The sequence below is a fragment of the Littorina saxatilis genome, linkage group LG1 (genome assembly GCF_037325665.1).
Source record: "Littorina saxatilis isolate snail1 linkage group LG1, US_GU_Lsax_2.0, whole genome shotgun sequence".
NCBI classification, from domain to species: Eukaryota; Metazoa; Mollusca; class Gastropoda; order Littorinimorpha; family Littorinidae; genus Littorina; species Littorina saxatilis.
Window position 1 is genome coordinate 81,435,316 of NC_090245.1, and position 22,712 is coordinate 81,458,027.

Genomic DNA, 22,712 nt, shown 5'->3' on the forward strand with positions numbered 1-22,712 from the left:
AGTGTCTGTCTGTCTGTCTGTCTGTCTGTTCGCGATGCACGGACAAAGTTCTCGGTGGATCTTTTTCAAATTTGGACACCGTATTCAGCTACACCCCGGACACAACCTCATCGATGAGATATTTCAACACGTGCTCTCAGCGCGCAGCGCTGTGCGCGCTGAACCGATTTTTTTGTTTTTTTGTCGGGATCCACTACCAGTAACTCTTCCTTATCTTCTCCAGTGTTTTCAGCCGCAATAATCTCCCTTCCTCCGTGTGACGACAATCCATATTCCCGTTACTACGTTACTATTTTTAGAAGGTCACTGCACGTTACTATTTTTAGAAGGTCTCCAGTGTTTTGCGCGTTTATCTTCTTTCCTTTGTGCGCCGGCAAAGCCGGCGTACACCCGGCAAAGCCGGGTCCCAGGCGCAGCCTGGTATTCGGCTCAACGTCTTCCCAGCGAAGCCAGTACCCGGCGAAGCGGGTAATCATCTAGTATATATATAATTTATGTCGTGCCGAATTCACAGAATTGCCGAATTCGCGGAATCGGCAACATTTTTGCTCATTTCGCGTAATCGGCAAAACGCTGCCCATCACGTGAAATCGGCAGCGTTTTGCCGAAAATGCGGAAAGGCTTCTAAAATTTGCCCATTTCGCAAAAGCGACAGCCAGTCAGTTACTTTTTGTGTCACTAGAGCGGTAGTGGTTTCGCTGTGCTGCATAGCAGGCTTTTCTGTGCCTCTCTTCGTTTTAACTTTCTGAGCGTGTTTTTAACCCAAACATATCATATCTATATGTTTTTGGAATCAGGAACCGACAAGGAATAAGATGAAATTGTTTTTAAATCAGTTTCGGAAATTTAATTTTGATCATGATTTTTATATTTTTAATTTTCAGAGATTGTTTTTAATCCAAATATAACATGTTTATATGTTTTTGGAATCAGGAAATGATGTAGAATAAGATGACCGTACATTTGGATCGTTTTATATAAAACAAAAAATTATTACAATTTTCAGATTTAATGACCAAAGTCATTAATTAATTTTTAAGCCACCAAGCTGAAATGCAATACCGAAGTCCGGCCTTCGTCGAGAAAAAAAGTTCTGCTGGAGAGGGAGCAAGAACGGAAGACAGACACCGAAAAAACGACAGCGGCAAGGCCTTTCCGATAGACCAAAACAATCTAAGAAGAGAAAGGAGGACAGTTTTTAACCGAAGTTTGTGAAATTCCCTCCCTCCTCTCTCTCTCTTCGCAACGACTGCTGTGTGGCGCCCGTGAAACTCTTATCAGGTGCCTGGGACAAACAATCGAGCGAGCGCGGAGCAGCGCTTCCTCGCAAAAAGGACGAAGGGAGGGTTTGTGGTGTGATGGGACAGTCCGGTCTGACCGACTGACAGGCTTGAAGCTGGCGGTGATTGCGGCTCACTCTTGTCTGCTTGCCGCAAATACCGGAAAGTGTGAAACCTGAATGCTTATCAGTAGTGGTGGCTTTCTTTTTTCTCTCTCTCGTATTTTCAGTCTGAGCGTAATATGGTTGTGAAAAACCCGACTTGAAGGCTTGTGTCTCTTTCTTGGTGTAAACACCCGGCAGTTTAAAGCTTTTGCGGTTGTTGTTGTTTTTGTGTAAAAACAAAGAACAAGAAAACCACAACATTGAAGCTGGTTGTCTAGTTTGCATTTACTGGAAAGTATGCAACTCAGTTGAAGGCTTAGTGGCTTTCTTTTTTGTGTTAAAGCGTATGTTGTCGTGTGAAACCCAGTCTGAAAGCTCGTGTCTCTCTCTCTCTCTGTCGGTGTTTGTAATTATCTCTTGCATAACAAAACAACAACAGATTTTTAAAAACCCAACAACAATGTATACTCTTTTATTTTATTGTACTTCTTTGTGTTGATGCAACTAGGGCATTTATGTATATAATATATATATACCGGACATATGAAACATGAATACAAACAAATGATGTTGTGAAATCGAGTAAAGATGTTTTCGTTATATCTACCAATCTGTGAATTTGCTAAGGAGGAGTCAAGCAGTGTGCAATTCAGAAATCATATCCAAGGCAACGCACAAACGGGAGGCTGCAGAGTCGAAACAGACACTGATACTTTAATTGGACAGTGTGAACTCGGAATGCTTATTGTGTGTAGAGCTCCAAAGAGTAATTAATGTAATACAAGACTTGTGATGCTGCCAATGCCATTTGACGCAAATATGCATGACAGAAAGAGGCAGTTGCCGTCTTCTGCTGCAATATTTTGCTGAAATAACTGATTGTGCGAAATCAAGAACTGAATGTGTGTCCGTTTTGCTGCAGGAAAGGATGATGTGCAAGTTGAGCATTATTGCTGCTGATGAATGTTGTGGAGTGTGTACGTTTGTTTTTTTGTTTATTGTTTGTTTCTTCATTTGTTTGTTTGTTTATTTGTTTGTTAGTACTTTGGTGCAAGTGAAAACTGCAGGATCAAAACTTTCAATATAACAGTTGCTGTGCAAATATCGGAGGATGCACTGTGAGAACACTCTTTATTGAATGAACCTGTCACAGTTAAAGTGTTAGTATTGACAGACTCGCCAGCTATGGTGTTAAACTTACGCATTTCTGCACAGCTGCACTGACTGCGCCATGACAACAACATACAATGTGGTGTGAACGGGAAACGGGAAAGCGATTTGTATTTCAAGTAACCCGGATATTTCAAAACGGTGTTCTGTGACGCTTGTATTTTCATGCGTAATTGTGACAGTCCATCACAAAATCAGTCTTAAGTCGAAATTTGGATGATTTGAGTTAGTTATTATTTTGAAATTGTTAGTCTTTCCTGGATGTTTAGAAAAAAAAATTAAAGCTCTATTAATAAATAACGATATTACGGCCATTTTTATGAAAGAAGTTGACCGGCGGCCATTTTGAGAAATCGGGCTTGAAAGTTTTGGAAGGCACCAGCTTCACATTTTCCTTAGCAACGGGGGTTGAAAATTAACCTCACCCTTCCAAATGTTGCACAAGTGTACTTTGATCTTTCATGCATCATTTAAATGCAAAACGAAGGGTTAAAAGAACAATTATCACCATTTTTGAAGGCTTTGTTTACATCATACATGTGGAGGAAAACGGTCAAATACAGGTCATACACATCAGCAAACATTTTCACTGTCATTATCAGGAATAAAGAGGTTACATGCATCTCACCTACGTTTTTGTCCATTAGTTTGACAAACACTTGAGCAAAATCAACTTACTTGTATCAATCACTTTGTTGGCATCGAATAGGAATACGTACAGATCATAATGTAGATCCCAAACACAGGAACTCCTCCACTGTGACAGTCTGTTCACCACAAAAGCTCTTGCACATCAATGTTGACACCACCTCCAACCTCACCTTTATACATGTCACATGTCTTGCACTGAGAGCTGTAGAGCTACAATTTCCTCCGGATCAAACTGGGTGATACATCCACGACGAGTATTTCTGGGTGCAGCGTCGGGAACTTTAATCTGTTTGCAGCCAGTTCCATTGGCTTTGCAGCAACGAAGGCGAGTTCTCTCGAGCACATCACAGCCCTGTTGCAATTAACGAACTGCAGCATGCACCTCCATCACATCTCCTCTACAACTCGCCTCAACTACGTGTGTTCTTGCTGTTGATGCAGTGCCATTAGAAACGCCAACGGTGTTTTTGACACTGACGAGCGGACGGTCTGTCTCCTCTTCGTCCGCATATTCAGCAAGCGTCACATATTTCGGCATGAGAATCGGAGTCACTGAATCCAGCAACGTCTTCGGCAAAGAAATCCAACAACAAATCTTGGAGTTCGTGGTTATTTTCAAGCGAATCGCAGTTGAGAAGCGCTGTCAATCGGCGTACGTCAGTCATTGTTTTGGTTTCGTTCAGCGAACGGAAATCATACTGTGTTACTTCCCCCTGGACTGATTTGACCAATGAGGAGGCCGTTGCTAGTCCTTTTTGGAAGGCAGACAAAGCTGATTGGTTCAATCTTAAAATTTGTTTACGTCCCGGTTTCCTTATTTGGAGGAAGTGGACGGGTATTTTGAACCACTGCGCAGCAGGGCGCGAAAGCTGATGCAATAATCTTTCCGACGGTACCAAACTTGTTGGGGCCCTGTCAGGGATACACTAAGCAAATTATCGGTCAAAGTGAGGCATTTTGATGTCATGCTGGACTTTTTTGATGAATGTATTGCATTTAAATCCAATAATTTAACTATTTAGCGATTGATTTTGGCATATTTGTTTGGTTGTCATGTAATTTGGGGTCTACAGAACACGTTTCTGCAAAAAAGTGAATTTCACCCAGATAGACCCTCAGTGCCTTTTCCTCGAACTAGCTCGCTTTCGTCTGCTGCGACTTAAGACTGGTTTCGTGGTGGACCGTCACAATTGCGGTATAGGTAGAAGAGCGACGACAATCGTTACCCATCGCGAGTACCGGTTGAGCAACTGGCAGACAGTTCCTGTTTGCTTCCCGTATTTGCCGAGTGTGCTGAAGGACTTGAAGAACTTGTGCCACACATTCTCTCTTCAAATACACATTCTCAGCAACGGGGGACCGAGGGAAACAGCAATGTTGTACGTACTTCGACATTTCTACAAAACTGACCGCAAACATTGAATCGACGGCTGGATGATTATTGTCTGCTAAGTGACAGTGACCGGCCGATGTGATTTACAGTGACAGTGTATTGAGAAACAGAGGGAGACAGCTATATTCTTGCAGGACCATTTTGCAAACCTAATGATTATCGTTCCGGTCGTCTGCTTCTGAGATCGTCAAACAGTCAATTAACTGCTGGTTATTGTCTGCTCAGTGCCGATAAACAGCGTGTTTAAATGACAGTGATATATCTTATAATCTATAAACTGACAGTGTTTGCCATGCTGTAGAATATATACATGTATTGCAACACTGATAATCGTCCATTTGGTCGTCTCCTGTTGATGCTGCACAAAAAAAAAACACCCACGACATCTGGATTATCGTCTGCTCGATGACAGTGACAGACCTTTTCTAAATGATAGTGACAGATAAGTGAGAAACTGACAGCAATTGCCATATTGCAGGACCATTCTGATCATCGTTCTGGTCGTCTGCTACTGAGCCTGACATAAATCAAAGGCTGGATTACACGGTCTGCTCAATGCAGACAATTTAGATGACAGTGGTAGATCATCGAAAACGTGACAATTTCAGCCAATGTAATAGGCTAAACTGACAAACGGATTTCTTTTACTCGTGACCTATTTGATTGCGAAAAAATATCGACATCAGGATTATCGCCTGAGCAGTGTCCTTAACCGGTCAATCTGACGGAGAGTTACTGACAGCTCGATCAGTCCGGTCACCAGTGGGTGTGTGACTCCCCAGGAGTACCAGTGAGGCAAACCAGCATCGAACAAACCGTGAGCATGAGCCATATCTGTTAGCCATATTCGTTATTGCTGCGTGTCAGGCTATAACATAATCTGATAAGATTTACATGCATGTTGATTATAGACAGTCATGTCCAGAGAGGCAAGAGTAATGTTGAGATGGCGTATGCGTTGATGTTCTTGCAACTCGGATCGGTATCACAGTTACAGCCGAAGCGTGTTCTACAGGGTGACCCAAACAAAATGCAACCCACAAAAATGTCAATAACTTCTACATCTGTTGACCGAATCACTTCATATTGGTTGTAAATAAACTTCAGCCTATGCATGAACCTTCCACAAAGTGGCAATTTCATAGATCAAATGCTCTGACTTTTGTGCAATTTCAAAAAAGGTTCTAAAATCGGGGATCGACTCAACAGTACCAGATTTGAAATTGAGCGGTAGCCAAACTAACCCGATTAAAGCCCTCAAGATTAGTTCCTTTGGGGGTAATTCGAATGGCATAGTATAACTATATCAACATTAGACAATCAGTAACTTGAATACAGCAATTACAGGCAGGATCAGGGCATTTCCCATAAACGAATGCGTTCATGTTGTTGATGGATTTTGCGCGACATGGCGACATGGCGCAAGTGTTACTTTTTAACAAAGGGGTTAATTTTTCCAGTCATTTGAGTTTAGCAAATATTTTCAAAGTTGTTGTGCATGAACTTCAGTTCGTTCACGGCCATTCTACAAAGATTCGAGTCTGTAGGTAAATTTTCCGAAATGTGTTCCAAATTACACCTCCAAAATTGTCAATGGCACGAAAGCTTTTCTGTCTAGTGATTGTCCTGAAACTAGCTGTAACTGCTTCTAGGGGGTGAATGGGTTGTTTGTGTATACTCAGACATTCAGATAGTACAAACGGTAAAAGTCTGGAGGGTCTAAATTAGGTAAGTATTGCTACTGCTCAATGTCAAACCTCGTTCTAGCTGTTAAAGCCGAATTTGGCAATTTTTAAAAAAATTGCACAACAGTCAGACCATTTGATCTACAAACTTGATCTGCAACTTTGTGGAAGGGCCATGCATAAGCTCAAGTTTATGTCCCCCACATATAAAGTGATTCGGTCAACATATGCAGAAGTAATCAGCTTTGGGGGTTGCATTTTTTGTGGGTCACCCTGAAGATGAAAGTATAAAAGAAGCATTGGAGACAATGCAACAATTATTTCACTGCGCGGAGAGAGAGAGAGAGAGAGAGAGAGAGAGAGAGAGAGAGAGAGAGAGAGAGAGAGAGAGAGAGAGAGAGAGAGAGAGAGAGAGAGAGAGTATGTTTGTGAATGTGTGTGTGTGCGTCTGTATCTGTGAATGTTTGTGTGTGTGTGTGCGAGAGAGAGAGAGAGGGAGAGGGAGAGAGAGAGACAGAGAGAGACAGAGACAGAGACAGAGACAGAGACAGAGACAGAGACAGAGAGATGTGAAACGTGTTTTTTGTTTAACTTCAAACTGATTTTTACAATTTTCTACACAAGCGCCTGCTCATCGGCGTGGAACTGCCATACCAGTGTTGCTGTCATTTTCATTTTTGTGTGTACACCAAACATGCACTCACTCATAGTGTTAACATAAAGGAAGCTAGCTTCATTTCAAATGCCAGTCCCTTCACAAAATATCAATGTAATCTTGTGAAAACCTATAGTAACTGTAAGGTTCGCTCCTTTCTTGCGGGTTCCTCTGTGGTTGTTTGAATAAAGAGATGAAACGTGTCAGAATGTTTTTCGGGCATGCATGTTTTATTTAAACTGAAGGTTAAACAAAGCTGATTCACCGTTCACTTTATGACAACGTAAAAGGTGTCATGGTGTTTTCGGTATGTTTCCCCCAAGGACAAGTGTTTATTCTCAACAGATCAGGGCTATATTGTTGGTATGAAAAGTTGGCCCAACTTTTTGTCCAAACGCTTTTTTACTGAACAATCATGCCAAGACTTCTCCCGCAGTATTCTGTTTGTACTTTTGGCAAAACGTTTTGTTTGTGGGGGTGGGAAATGTATTGCTTGTTCGATCACTCATGAAAGGAGACAAAGAATTGGCCTTGCAATAAGAGTGGTGTTCTTGGCAGACATCAATTTAAGGAAATGTATTGCTTGTTCTCCCCCAGCGGGTTAGGGGGAAGAATTTACCCGATGCTCCCCAGCATGTCGTAAGAGGCGACTAACGGATTCTGTTTCTCCTTTTACCCTTGTTAAGTGTTTCTTGTATAGAATATAGTCAATGTTTGTAAAGGTTTTAGTCAAGCAGTATGTAAGAAATGTTAAGATAAACTTCCTTTGTACTGGAAACTTGCATTCTCCCAGTAAGGTAATATATTGTACTACGTTGCAAGCCCCTGGAGCAATTTTTTGATTAGTGCTTTTGTGAACAAGAAACAATTAAGAAGTGGCTCTATCCCATCTCCCCCCCCCCCCCTTCCCCGTCGCGATATAACCTTCGTGGTTGAAAACGACGTTAAACACAAAATAAAGAAAAAGAAAGAAAGAAAGAAAGAAAGAATTGCTTGTTCGATCACTCATGAAAGAAGACAAAGAAGTGGCCTTGCAATAAGAGAGTGGTGTTCTTGGCAGACATCAATTTAAAACAAGTTTTTTTTATCGTTGCAAAACTACTTTACAAAACTTATGGAAGAATATTTTTCAGGTTGCAAATTTATGACAGGGATGAAAGCAAGGTGTGTGTCGCTGAAAGTCGTAATAAAGATACATCGTTTCCGTGTGTTGCTAACCTCTTACCCCCTGTGATCAATAATGCTTCAAGCAAACGTTCATACTTTTATGAGATGAGATCGTTTTTATGGCTGTTGAACTTGCCCGTAAATGCGTTTCGTGCATATCGTTGCCTTTTTTATCTTTTTATTTTCTTTAATATATTTTGTTTTAAATGTCAAAATGACTTTTCCCCCGTCATGATGAGTGTGTGTGTGTGTATGTGTGTGTGTGTGTGTGTGTCACTGTGTGTGTGTGTGTCTGTATGTGGTGTGTGTGTGTGTGTGTGTGTGTGTGTGTGTGTATGTGTGGTGTGTGTGTGTATCTGTATGTGGTGTGTGTGTGTGTGTGTGTGTTCACGTGTGTGTGTGTGTGTGTGTGTGTGTGTGTGTGTGTGTGTGTCTGTGTCTGTGTCTGTTTGTGACTATCTGAGTGTTTGTAAGTGTGTGCGTTTATTTTTGTTTGTCTTTTAGTATGTCCGATCGTTTGTTCTTTATTCTACATGTAAAAAAAAACCCATCAAACTTTTTTTTTTATCTTGCACTGATATTTTTTCGTTTGCAATATTAACTGATAGATTGTCCGATAAAAGTGATTAATACATTTCTCTTTGATGTTATAACAGCTGATTGTTGATAAGTCAAATCCTAGGCTGCAACTATGAGCCGGGTCGGTTACATTTGACGGGGGAAGCGATATGGGGGGGGGGGGGGGGGGGGGGTTGGGGGCAAGGGAACGGGAGGTGGAGTTACTTCGAAAGAATTTGAAAAAAACCCCGAAGAATGAAATATGGCTTGCGCTTTGCGTTGTTGGAATAAGGCTAGTGTTCTAGGAGAAGAGATAGAGGTTGTATTTAGTTCAAACATAAAAAAACAGGCCTCAAAATGGGCTAACATGTCTACCTTGAACGAATATAACCCTTTTCTTTCTCTGTGTGGTATTTCAGATGCTCAGATATATTTGATTGCATAGATCGCTCAAATATAAATGACAGCATACATACATCATTTCAAAGAAAAAGAGATCGCTGTGAAACTATATATTTAGCTACGCTATTTATTCAGTCTTCTTTGAAGCAAATTCCCTGCATGTGGTTTGAGTTGGGGGTGGAAGTCTAGCGTGTTTGGTCAAGCAAGTCGGGAATGCCGACCTGAGCCCAAAAGCCTTCATAAAGTAAAGCAAGCCTTGTTTGAAGAGCGGAACCTCCCACAGGACAAAAGGGCAGTTTGAAAAGTTAGTCCTCAGTCCTAACCGACTGACTAAGAGGTGGGGGTGTACCCACCGTCTCCGGGGTGTGATGTTTTCCCAGGAAAACTGGTCAGGCTTGTCCGGCCGGCTGGTCAGGGTCGCAGGGTAGCGTGACCACACTTGGAAATGGTTCTAGACTGTCCACGTGTTTGTATTTCTGAAGTATTAACCTTGTCCGTGAATGCCACGTTTTCGTTTAAGTCGTGGCCTTCGTCGATTGTTTTTCTCATGAAGCGGAACTTCGCAGGTTCAGTGACAGTATTTAAAAAAAATTTTTTTGTTTATTTGAATTTGATTAATTTATTTATTTAATAATTTTTAATTTTTTTATATTTATATTTAATATATAATATATACCTAGCAACAAAAGAAACGCGAATTATTTTTGGATATTTTGATTTTAAAAAACGCAGTTAATCTGAGAGTGACAATTTTCGGGATATAGATGCCCTATGCAGTCATTGTGTAACAAAGCTGTTTAGTTTAGTGGCTAGAAGCGCTGACCAACAAGTGTTCAGATATTTTTCTAATTGTCGTTTCTAGATAGTAAAATATGTGCTGAAAACGGTCAGCTATCGCACCATCAAGAAATCGGTTCCCTAGTACCCCTTTACGGGTCTGGAACCACCCCGGGTGGCAATATCGGGTCGCAACAAAGAGTGTTCCCCATAGCCGGAAAGAGCCTCAACCGTGAAAGATAGAAAGAAAGGTATTGAACATAAAAGACGCACGACACCAATGTGAACCATTTGTGTTATCATACTTATATTAAAATATTGATGACCATGGAATAAATGGGTTATTTTTAGATTTCTGACAAAAAATCGCGAAAAACATGACAAATTGTCTTTTTTATAGCCTAAACTATGAAAGATTTAAAGACAAGTATTGAACACAAAAGATAGCAATGGATAATGGCAACAACATTTGCTCTCATTGTTGTACAAAATTGTTGATTGTTTTTTAATATTTTTCCGTTTTTGTGGATTTCACAAAGCATACCAATTAAACGGCAGTCCAGGTAACTCGTCCGAATTTTTGCGGCTAAGAGCCTCAACATTTGAAGATAGAAAGACTATCATTGAACAAAAACTATGGTAAACACTAATGTTAATAACTTTTGATCTCACACTGATATTGAAATATTGATGACCATGCAATTAATGGGCTATTTTCAGATTTGTGGGTACAAAATCGCCCAAAACATGACAAATTGTCTTTTTTCTAGCCTAAACTATGAAAGATTTAAAGACAAGTATTGAATATAAAAGATTGAACGGGATAATAGCAACAACATTTGCACTCATTGTTGTACAAAATTGTTGATTGTTCTTGAATATTTTCCGTTTTTGTGGATTTCACAAAGCGTACCGATTAATCGGCAACCCGTGTCAATCATCCGAATTATTTCATGCTGCGCCAAAACGATTGAAAATGGATGGAATATTAGTGTTTGAAGACAAAAGGCGCACATTGTCATGTTAAGCATATCTTGTTACACCGTATACACATCAAAATCGTGATAGCTCTTGGTTTGAATGTTACAATGTTTGATTTTGTGCAAGTTACACACATTGATACTGACAAAATGTAATGATATTCCAGGACAATATATCCAGCGCGCTCTTTGGGTCCCCAAAACACTGTACATGGTGAGTCCCATTGTGGTGCCTAAGTAGAAAATAATTATATTCACTTTAGCGATAGTCCGCAGTAGACGACATCAAATGACACAGACTGTAATGATAACTCAAAACTCGTCATCGCTTTCAGCAAACGCGTCAAAGTCAACCTCCTCATCTTCTTCCTCGTCTTCCTCGTCATCCTCTTCTTCACAACCACCATCTGCCAGAAGATCAATCAGCGACACAGGTAGGATGGGCTTGAGGCACCACACGGGTTCCAGGACACCGTCTGCATTTTTCGTCCATCCCTGCCCCTGGTCGTAGGGTTTGGGCCTCTCCAGAATGCCTTCATGAGCACGTTTGTACAGGGCAACGCGGTGGTTTACTCGCTGAATGTGCGGCATCAGAGCAGATTGGCAGGGAGGCATGCGGGCTAGATCGACCTTACACTTGGACGTGAGTTTCTCGTTGTCTCCCACCATCTTGCGGAGTAGCTTTCCACGAACGACATCAACTGATTTCTCACGACTGTAATTGTACATCAGGCACGTAAACTCTTCCAACTGCTTCACCACCCGAAGTTTGACATCCCAGTCGTCACCAAGCTGCCTGAATGCCGTGTGAAACTTGGGGTTCTTCTCCAGTTTCTTAAGGGGCCCCACCTTCCCCTTTCCTTTGAATGCACTGGTGCAGTCCTCTCCGCTGTACACATATAACCCAAAAAGTGTGGCACAGTAGTCATGCCCCAGGGACTCTGCAAGCTCAGAGAGGTTGATCAGTTGCCGATGTTTTCCTGATCCCGTATCCAGGTATACAGTCAACTTGATGGCTTCAGCGTGGTAGAGAAGAATGACAAAGATGTCCGTGTCCGGGGTTCTGACCACAGCGTTCTTGTATCCCAGCGCTGCGGCATGATGGAGGTACAGCACCACCCATCATGAGTTTGTCCAAGTCCAATGGTTCGTCTAGTTGCTGTGACTTGACGAGAAGCAGAAACGCGAGGTCGCTTTGCACCTGGTACTGGAGGGCCTTTCCTTGTGAGGATGTGAGCGTGACCTTCTTGCTGCAAGCCTCCATTGTCTTCAGTTTCTGCCTCTTTATAGGGTCAAAGAAGCTTCCTGGCTCTCCACTTTGAAGGCGGGTGATGAAGTCAGTTTTGGCGACCATGCCTTTAGCTTCCGCCTGAAGCAAGTCCTGTTCGACGTCCATGCGGACAGGGGCACCAGACGCCAAGGAGTAGAGCCTGTCTTTGTCTGAGATGGAAAACGGGTTCGTGAAGTTCTTGACAGCAGTGATGACTCTCTGAACAGCCTCCTCGCTTTTCTTGATTTCGGCCTTCTCCAGTTCGCGATGTCTCCCCACCTTTGGACAGTCTGGATCGTCGAGGAGGTTCACCATCTCCAAGGTCTTTTCATAGACTGGGATGTCAAACTTCGGGTGGTGAAGCAGTTGGAAGAGTTTACGTGCCTGATGTACAATTACAGTCGTGAGAAATCAGTTGATGTCGTTCGTGGAAAGCTACTCCGCAAGATGGTGGGAGACAACGAGAAACTCACGTCCAAGTGTAAGGTCGATCTAGCCCGCATGCCTCCCTGCCAATCTGCTCTGATGCCGCACATTCAGCGAGTAAACCACCGCGTTGCCCTGTACAAGCGTGCTCATGAAGGCATTCTGGAGAGGCCCAAACCCTACGACCAGGGGCAGGGATGGACGAAAAATGCAGACGGTGTCCTGGAACCTGTGTGGTGCCTCAAGCCCATCCTATCTGTGTCGCTGATTGATCTTCTGGCAGATGGTGGTTGTGAAGAAGAGGATGACGAGGAAGACGAGGAAGAAGATGAGGAGGTTGACTTTGACGCGTTTGCTGAAAGCGATGACGAGTTTTGAGTTATCATTACAGTCTGTGTCATTTGATGTCTACTGCGGACTATCGCTAAAGTGAATATAATTATTTTCTACTTTGGCACCACAATGGGACTCACCATGTACAGTGTTTTGGGGACCCAAAGAGCGCGCTGGATATATTGTCCTAGAATATCATTACATTTTGTCAGTATCAATGTGTGTAACTTGCACAAAATCAAACATTGTAACATTCAAACCAAGAGCTATCACGATTTTGATGTGTATACGGTGTAACAAGATATGCTTAACATGACAATGTGCGCCTTTTGTCTTCAAACACTAATATTCCATCCATTTTCAATCGTTTTGGCGCAGCATGAAATAATTCGGATGATTGACACGGGTTGCCGATTAATCGGTACGCTTTGTGAAATCCACAAAAACGGAAAATATTCAAGAACAATCAACAATTTTGTACAACAATGAGTGCAAATGTTGTTGCTATTATCCCGTTCAATCTTTTATATTCAATACTTGTCTTTAAATCTTTCATAGTTTAGGCTAGAAAAAAGACAATTTGTCATGTTTTGGGCGATTTTGTACCCACAAATCTGAAAATAGCCCATTAATTGCATGGTCATCAATATTTCAATATCAGTGTGAGATCAAAAGTTATTAACATTAGTGTTTACCATAGTTTTTGTTCAATGATAGTCTTTCTATCTTCAAATGTTGAGGCTCTTAGCCGCAAAAATTCGGACGAGTTACCTGGACTGCCGTTTAATTGGTATGCTTTGTGAAATCCACAAAAACGGAAAAGTATTAAAAAACAATCAACAATTTTGTACAACAATGAGAGCAAATGTTGTTGCCATTATCCATTGCTATCTTTTGTGTTCAATACTTGTCTTTAAATCTTTCATAGTTTAGGCTATAAAAAAGACAATTTGTCATGTTTTTCGCGATTTTTTGTCAGAAATCTAAAAATAACCCATTTATTCCATGGTCATCAATATTTTAATATAAGTATGATAACACAAATGGTTCACATTGGTGTTGTGCGTCTTTTTTGTACAATACCTTTCTTTCTATCTTTCACGGTTGAGGCTCTTTCCGGCTATGGGGAACACTCTTTGTTGCGACCCGATATTGCCACCCGGGGTGGTTCCAGACCCGTAAAGGGGTACTAGGGAACCGATTTCTTGATGGTGCGATAGCTGACCGTTTTCAGCACATATTTTACTATCTAGAAACGACAATTAGAAAAATATCTGAACACTTGTTGGTCAGCGCTTCTAGCAACCGTACTAGTTGTGTGAATATTTTCCCTTTGCTGCTGTCTCAACGCACGGGACAAGCAGTTTCCACGTGAAACACATGATGCGCGCTTGCAGCACGTGCGAGCGGAGTAGGGGAAACCTCATGTGTGAGATGTGTTCACTGATGCATTAGTAATAAAAAGAGACCATGGCACGCTTACTGCCAGTCTAACTTTTGACAGAGTCAAGATGCCAAGATTGACACCAGAACAACGCGAGAGAGCAGTGGGTCGATTATCGGCTGGTGATGACCCAGAAGCGGTAGCAGTCGCTTTCAATGTGCATCTGTTAACAGTATATCGTCTTCAGCTATGTTTTGTCAACACCGGAAGCACTGCTGATACACAACGAAGTGGAAGAACTCGCGTTACCACACGGAGACAAGATCGCCAGATCCTGCGTCCTCATTTGAGAAACCGATTCCATACAGCCAATGAAACAGTCAGGAACACCGTCGGTAACCACCAGAGACCCATCAGTGGCCAGACAGTACGCCGAAGACTTGCTGAGCGAGACCTCCAAAACTGCCGTACAGCTAGAGGACCAGTCCTCACTCAAAGACATCGCATGGCGCGCCAGCAGTGGGCCCAGGATCACATCAACTGGAACTGGAGACAATGGCGAAACATTCTGTTCACCGATGAGAGCCGTTACTGCATTAGTCATGTTGATGGGCGTGTCAGAGTGTGGCGAAGAAGAGGTGAACGCTATGCTGGTGACTGCATCATGGAACACAATGCCCAGGGTGGACCAAACGTCATGGTCTGGGGTGGAATCGGCCTCAACCAATCCCTGGAACCTGTGTTTTTCAACAATCTTGGTCCTGGTCGGGGAAACGGCATCACAGCACAGCGTTATATTGACCAGCTCGATCCTACAGCCTCATGTTGTGCCCTTTTTTTAGGCGCGCAGAAACTGTGTTCTGCAGGAAGATAATGCTCGCCCGCACACAGCCGGGGTCACGCAGGCCTTCCCGCAGCACAATAACATCGACATCATGGCCTGGCCCGCCATCAGCCCAGATTTGAATCCCATTGAACATTTCTGGGACCAACTTCAGAGAAAGCTCAACCAGTTACGCCCAGGACCAAGAACCTCCGCAGAACTGCGTCAGGCCCTTATCAATGCCTGGTACAACATCCCGAGAGACGCCATCAACCGACTCATCCACTCCATGAGGCGCCGCTGCCAGGCCGGCATCTACGTCCATGGGGGTCACACACCGTACTGACCATCTGCAGAGGCTTCCTTTGCCCGTGACAGCGAAAGACTATGCCATAGCCAAGAACAGTGTGCGAAGAACATACCACCGTGATTTTGATTCGTTTCGATGTTACGTTTATGAGAAATGACATTTTTAAATTATGATTAAACGTTTTTCTGGAGAAAATTCGCGTTTCTTTTGTTGCTCGGTATAATTATATTTTTTTTTTTATTTTTTTATTTTTTTTATTTTTTTTGGGGGGGGGGGGGGGGAGCGTTTTTCTGATCGTTGATCATGCAAGAGTGTTCTTTCTACTTTTGCAGTCTTGGTAGCTTTTTGATCGGTCGCCACTTTTGGGAGAAATGATCAGTTCTTGAAAGTCAAGAGTGGACAGCAAAAGCTGAGTTCAGTGATGGGCTGTTCTTGCTCTGTTTGGGCAAAATGTTTGTCAAAATATAGTTACCTTTTGACGTCGTACGAAGGTGACGCGAAGTCCGTCTTCATGTTGGTTTGATGGTGGATTAGTTGCTTGGTACAGTCCTGTTTTTTTCGGGGATGGGGGTGGGGGTTAGGAGTAAGGAGGATAGCTCATTATGTCTTGAATCAAAAATAGATTTTTCTATTCGATGTAAAAACCAGCAGCTGTGAGCGGAAATTCTATGTTCTGATTTCATCTGCATGAAATATGCTACCAGGTGTCAGGTATGTATACAAACATTGTATACATATAGTATAGTACGCATACATAATTTGTTCATTTTAATGCATACACCTTAGGCTAGTAACCATACCGTATGTCTTGATGAAGATTCAGTAATAGATTAGACGTAACATATCTGTTTTGCGAAGATAATGATCTTGACTCATCATGCAGACACGAAAAATCGGAAATATACAGTACTTCTTCTTCACCCTAAGGATGATCACATTGTGAGTGAGAATCAATATTTTGCACAGTGGTGTGGTTTAATCATAATGTTATTCAGCCGCCAAGGTTCTTTTCAAAAAGCGTCATGAATATATATATAAAGGTTTCTAGTCCTGTTATACCACGTAACTATCTTTCTCGTGCGGTTTTTGTGAAGTTAAAAATCACTACACAGCAGAGTGAGTATTGATTTTGGCAAAGACAAGGAGAGAGAACCAACAAAGAGATTACCACGACTCCTGCAAAGACATTTATGGACAGTTCGTAGACCTTCCCACCTGATTTCTTTTTCTGTCTGTCCCAGTCTGACTCTGTCTGTCTCTGTCTTTGTCTCTCCCTCTGTCTGTCTCTGTCCATCTGTCTCTGTGTGTCTATCTGTTTGTTCGTTTGTGTGTGTGTGTGTGTGTGTGTGTGTGTGTGTGTGTGTGTGTGTGTGTGTGTCTGTCTGTCTCTCTCTCTCTCTCTCTCTCTCTCTCTCTCTCTCTCTCTCTCTCTCTCTCTCTCTCCCGCGTGTGTGTGTGTGTGTCTGTGTCTGTGTGTCTGTCTGCTTATGATTACTTGCTTGCAAAAGTACAGTTGTGCAATGGCATGAACGTGCGTAAGAAACACAATGCAGGGCCTGTCAACCTGAACGTCGTTCCCGCGTCGCCCAAGTAATACAATCTTAATCAAACTTGCTCAAGCAACATTATCTTCCCCTACAGTGTGATTTTCCTTCAAGGATGTGTACATTTTGACGAATTTGCAGTCGTGTAGACGGAATAGGGGAAGGGCTCCTAATATGGACCGGCTCCTAATATGGACCACCTCCTGTTCTGACAAACTAACGGCGCTAGAGCTCTCAAAAAAGTTTTCTTCGCTGTATTCACCCTCTCTGGATAACTTGCACATGTCAAAACAGTTGCAGAAACACAAATCTCAAAACCGTTTTTCTCTTATTTTACATTTAGTCAAGTTTTGACTAAATGTTTTAACATCGAGGGGGAATCGAAACGAGGGTCGTGGTGTATGTGTGTGTGTGCGTGTGTGCGTGCGTGTGCGCGTGCGTGTGTGCGTGCGTGTAGAGCGATTCAGACCAAACTACTGGACCGATCTTTATGAAATTTTACATGAGAGTTCCTGGGTATGAAATCCCCGAACGTTTTTTTCATTTTTTTGATAAATGTCTTTGATGACGTCATATCCGACTTTTCGTGAAAGTTGAGGCGGCACTGTCACGCTCTCATTTTTCAACCAAATTGGTTGAAATTTTGGTCAAGTAGTCTTCGACGAAGCCCGGACTTCGGTATTGCATTTCAGCTTGGTGGCTTAAAAATTAATTAATGACTTTGGTCATTAAAATTAAAAATTAAAAATACAAACATTATTATTAAAATAAAATTTCCGAAATCGATTTAAAAACAATTTCATCTTATTCCTTGTGGGTTCCTGATTCCAAAAACATATAGATGTGATATGTTTGGATTAAAAACACGCTCAGAAAGTTAAAAAGAATAGAGATAAAGAAAAGCGTGCTATCCTTCTCAGCGCAACTACTACGTACCCCGCTCTTCTTGTCAATTTCACTGCCATTGCATCGAGCGGTGGACTGACGATGCTACGAGTATATACGCTCTTGCTGTAAAAATGCAGTGAGTTCAGTTTCATTCTGTTAGTTCGACAGCTTGACTAAATGTTGTAATTTCGCCTTACGCGACTTGTTTATAAGCTTCTTTAGTTTCCTGGTGTGCTTCAAATAATGCTCTCATCAACCCGAAACAGATCAATCTAGAGCATATTTTAATTGGGCTGACTTGTACACTAAGTTGTATCATGTTATTTTGAAGTATTGGGGGATTTTTACAGTGATTCGTGAAGGCCGCTTTACTGGTCCATATTAGGCGCCCAGGCTCCTAATATGGACCCTTTGTGATTTTTTCTGTATTTAATTTTTGCTGAATCTCTATCAGAGCTATATTACTCTAATTAGGCCTAACGGTTAACCTAAGAGAGAAGGACTACCAAACACAAAATGAAACTTCTTCACAAGAAAACAAGCTAGTTATCAGCATGAAACAAAAAGTGGTCCATATTAGGAGCCCTTTCCCTACTCTACTTTTATCGCCAGTCGTTGAAAACGTATTTTGAAGAGGGCAGTTTTGCCGAAAGCTTTTCACTGAAGTTGATACATTTGAATTGCGTAAAAGTTAATTGCTGTCACTGCATAGAAGTCTGTTTCCAAGTTGTAATTGTTCACAAAGTAATTGGTGTGTGTGAGTGAGTGTTTGAGTGTGTGTGTGTGTGTGTGTGTGTGTGTGTGTGTGTGTGTGTGTGTGTGTGTGTGTGTGTGTGTGTGTGTGTGTGTGTGTGTGTGTGTGTGTGTGAGCTCGTTTGCTCTGCATTTCAATTTCAGGCAGTCAACACTTTCGGACTAGAGTTTAAATGTACATGTACCATCTACACAAGAACTTTGCCACAATCAAATTCCGTCATTTCACCTGATTCGTCGTTCTTCCCACCAGACCAGTTGGCTCCCGTATCAAGTTGTGTTTCCAATTCCTACTCAACATTACAGGGATTACTTTTGAAGTCGCATGTGGCGGGTGGATGAATACGACAAACGCTTTACCCCGAACAATGCCCCTTGGCGCTCAGTGACACCTTTGTGACTTACTGTGCGTGTGTCAACGTTTCTGATCACTGCGCCAACGCTGCTGGCTTTTCGCTCTGGCGACAGCGCTGGCAAAATCAGACTTGGAACGAACACTCCTTTCGTCTAGTCTCGTTGAGCTGTTAGTCTATGAGTGATGTCGTAGGACAGAAGAAGAAGCAGGCGTGAGACTGAAGATGTAATAGCGCTAATGCCCTCAATATTGAGGACAGTTTTGACGATGGTTGTAGAACAGGAATAGCGCGAGGCAGTGACTGGTAGCAGCGAAACTAGACGCAATAGGCCAAAAAAGCTGTTACTTCTTTAACTGTAGATCACTTGTGTTGTGACAGAAAAAAGAAGGACTTTTGCCTCTGCACTAAGAAACCTCTGGTGCCACGAGAGTGCAGCTTGATTGTTCACAGTGCAATCGGTGTAACGATTGTTCCGGGTTGTTTGAACCGGGTGGACAGCTGAGTTCTTTGAACCGGGTGGATAGTGGAGTTCCAGAGAAGAGAGCAAAGTCTGCGACTGTAATATTGCTTCGATTTTTCTGTGAAGTTCTGTGCTGTGCGCGTGAAGTGGCATTTGGAGTTTGACGCGGTTTTCCCGCACAGGTAAGTAAGACCAAGATTTTCCTTGCAAGCTTATGGATCATTGCGAAATGTTCACGTTGACAATGTCAACATAACTCGCTGTGCGTCAGCCGTTTTTAGCAGCTTCAGGTAACGGCAGTCGAATCCCACGAATCGATGTGCCTTAATTTAAAACTGATTAGAGCACGCACACACATAACTACTCATGCGAATGTCAGCTGAATACAACGCCAGAACAAGGCTAACTGATCCCTGGAGCAAATTTTTGATTAGTGCTTTTGTGAACAAGAAACAATTGACAAGTGGCTCTATCCCATTTCCCCCTTTCCCCGTCGCGATATAACCTTCGTGGTTGAAAACGACGTTAAACACCAAATAAAGAAAGATAAAGAAAGAAAGGCTTACTGATCTCGTCAGAACGTGAAGCTACGTACACTGACATATGAATATCATCTGAATAAAATAGCAGGAGCATTCCTTGGTGAATTACTTCAACACCAGCGCTATAGTTGTCTATCCATTTGTTTCTCAGTCTTTACATTCAGTTGTACTCTCTGCAAAGATCGCTTTAGCCTGATCGTGTTACGTGCATGGCGTTGCTGATATATTCTGCTACATCTAGTTGGAATCACCCAAGGATGACGAGTAACGGCACAGCTTATCTCCCCTGTCTTGCGTGACACTGCAACAAAGAGTTTAGGACTGGGCTCAAGAAAGGGCATGGGAATCCGTCCAATGGCTTGCATTACTATCTTCAGCTCAGTAATCATCTTTGGTAGTGCGATCTGATAATATATTCTCTTTTGATTTTGTTTTCCGCCAACGAACCTTTTTTTTAACATGATTATTCAGCGTGCAACGTTTCACTATGCATTACATTTGCTTAATGAATATATATAGATAGAGAGAGAACTGTACAGACTGTGAGTTTTCATATGGAGTTATGCTGGCTTAGAACTTCTTTTCCTTGAAGATTTTCTCCTTCAGCGAACTGCCTTTCATACATTTACAGCTTAAAACTTGTTACGCTTCACTGCACTCGCTACATGAATAGATACAGTTCGGCTTGTAACGTTTACAGTGGTATATCTGCGATGTGAGGACACCTACCAGTGCAGGACATCTTCTGTGATTCCCTTTTGTATTATCTTGACCAAAATATACCTGTCATGACAGGCCACCTTGAATGAAGGGACACTTTTAGCTGGTCCCAAGAGTGTTCTTTCATCGCAGGTTCCACTGAATTAAGTAATTCTGGCTTATATCTTTTCTTTCGATTTTCCATTTCAACGTACCATTTACGAGCATCGACGTGTATTTCAACTTCACTCTCTGACAGGACAAGTAAGTGTTCAGGGCCTTGGGCTCGGATTGTCATCTCAAATATTGGGGGCTCGGACATTTCCTTTCGTTCAAGGGACTTGGACAGAGTGAACGAATGTTACTAGCATTAGACTCCGATTCTCTAAAAGGAGCCGCTTCACAAAGAGGCATGTACATGAATTCCAAACCCAGCATAGTCGTAGTTGAACGGAACTTTGTCTTTGATGAGAAGCCTTGAACAAGCAAAAAGACTCGCCCTCGTACCGCACACCTAAGCTGGATCTTAGCCCCCCCTCCCCACCACCACCACCACCAGTCCGCACCTCCAAACCGCTTGTCCCTCCTAAGTGCCTTTCCCCTTCCACACAACTATAGGCTTAAGCATGTATGCCCAGTGGGTTCTGTCTCCCTTGACGCTGCTCCGAACAGCGATTCCTGTTTAGCTGGTTCTTTGTCCTCGTGGTTGTCTACTTTCACTGTACATGTATCTTTCCAACTAAATACTTCAGAGTAAGCTAGCTGTCACATTGCACAGATGTGCATCACTAAACCAGTCTAGCGTGCAGTTTTAGACCAATTCGTTTTGAGGCGAAGTTGAGCATAATGACCGATAGACAGTAAAACCAGGTCACTAGTCGCCGCGCTATGTGTTTGAGTAAAAATCATGATCAGCAAAGAAAATCAGAAGGGGATGAACAGGCACCAAAAAAAACAAAAAAAAAGATCAACACATTATCCATGACGATGTATTTACTGTGCTGGATTTGACAGACAAAATAGACGAATCTCGTAAACACACGCACACATACACATACACACACACACACACACACACACACACACACAGACACAGACACACACACACACACACACACACACACACACACATATTTACTCGCGCGCACGCCCGTAGCGTCTGTCAAGGTCGATTTTTTCACAACAATGGTCCCTTGTAGGCAGGGTTTAGTTTTTAGAGGCATGTGTGTATAATTTTGTCTTTGTGACAAGGCAAACTGCCGTTACCTTTTTAGACATAAACCGACAAATATTTTTCACGGTCGAGACACGTTACGCCCAAAAGACGTACCCAGACGATTGTTACGCCCAATTTCGTACCCAAAAGGCGAAAGCGGTGTGAAGGTATGCTGGTTAAAATTGTTTTACAGAAAAGAGTCAGAAGCGTCCGTACTAAAAACAGATTAGTTTTGTTATGGTTGTGAATGTTTTCTGCACTTAGCAGTGTTTTTTGTTTGCATTTTAGGCGTTTTGTTTAAGCACAATCACTCAAGAAAACTTGATTTCAACAAAAATGTGACTACGTTGGAGACAAAAAACACCACAGATACGCAGTCCATTGGTATGCTATCCACAAAAACTGATTTTTAGGCTCTCTTTAACTTTATGGGAGAAGGGCATAATGACTAGATGTATCGTGAAGAAGTACGAGAACAAAATAAAAGTGTACCCATGTGCTCATGTTACGCGCCCTATAATACGTGCCCAAGGCATTGAAACTTATCTCTAACCTCCATTTTCATGTATTGTTTTTAGCTAGTGACATTAGTTGGAGGTTTTTGCATTTTAGTCAAGTAACGCATGGCTTGTTCTTTCTTTGTTGCAGTTAAACACAAAGATTTCAGATGCTACTACGGTCACTCTGAGTATGAGCTCTTTGAAGATGTTATGAACCACGCTGTTAATGCCCATAGTGACAACGAACTTACAATACGGGTTCTCACACTAAATTCAGACTGAGAAAAGATCATAGTCATACGTACGGACAGATTTTAAAATGGTCCCATCAATTCTTCAAAAGCATGTTAACACTTTTATTGGGAAAGAAACCACAACAATATTGA

At 42.2% G+C, this 22,712-nt stretch overlaps 2 protein-coding genes across 4 annotated transcripts in view; both read left to right on the plus strand.

Annotated features, from left to right (window-relative positions):
• Positions 1 to 22,712, plus strand: part of LOC138981417 (peptidyl-prolyl cis-trans isomerase slr1251-like) — a 167,059-nt gene that overhangs the window by 58,229 nt on the left and 86,118 nt on the right. The window lies entirely within an intron of this gene.
• The window catches only part of LOC138981373 (polypeptide N-acetylgalactosaminyltransferase 13-like), a 76,804-nt gene that overhangs the window by 3,090 nt on the left and 51,002 nt on the right, over positions 1 to 22,712 (plus strand). For 2 of the 3 annotated variants that reach the window (XM_070354268.1, XM_070354278.1), the window contains exon 1: positions 18,607 to 19,551. The exons of the other annotated variant lie outside the window; for it this stretch is intronic. The gene's annotated coding sequence lies outside the window, so the exon portion shown is untranslated. Of the gene's footprint in view, positions 1 to 18,606; positions 19,552 to 22,712 lie in introns of those variants that run through there. 3 annotated transcript variants of the gene reach the window in all.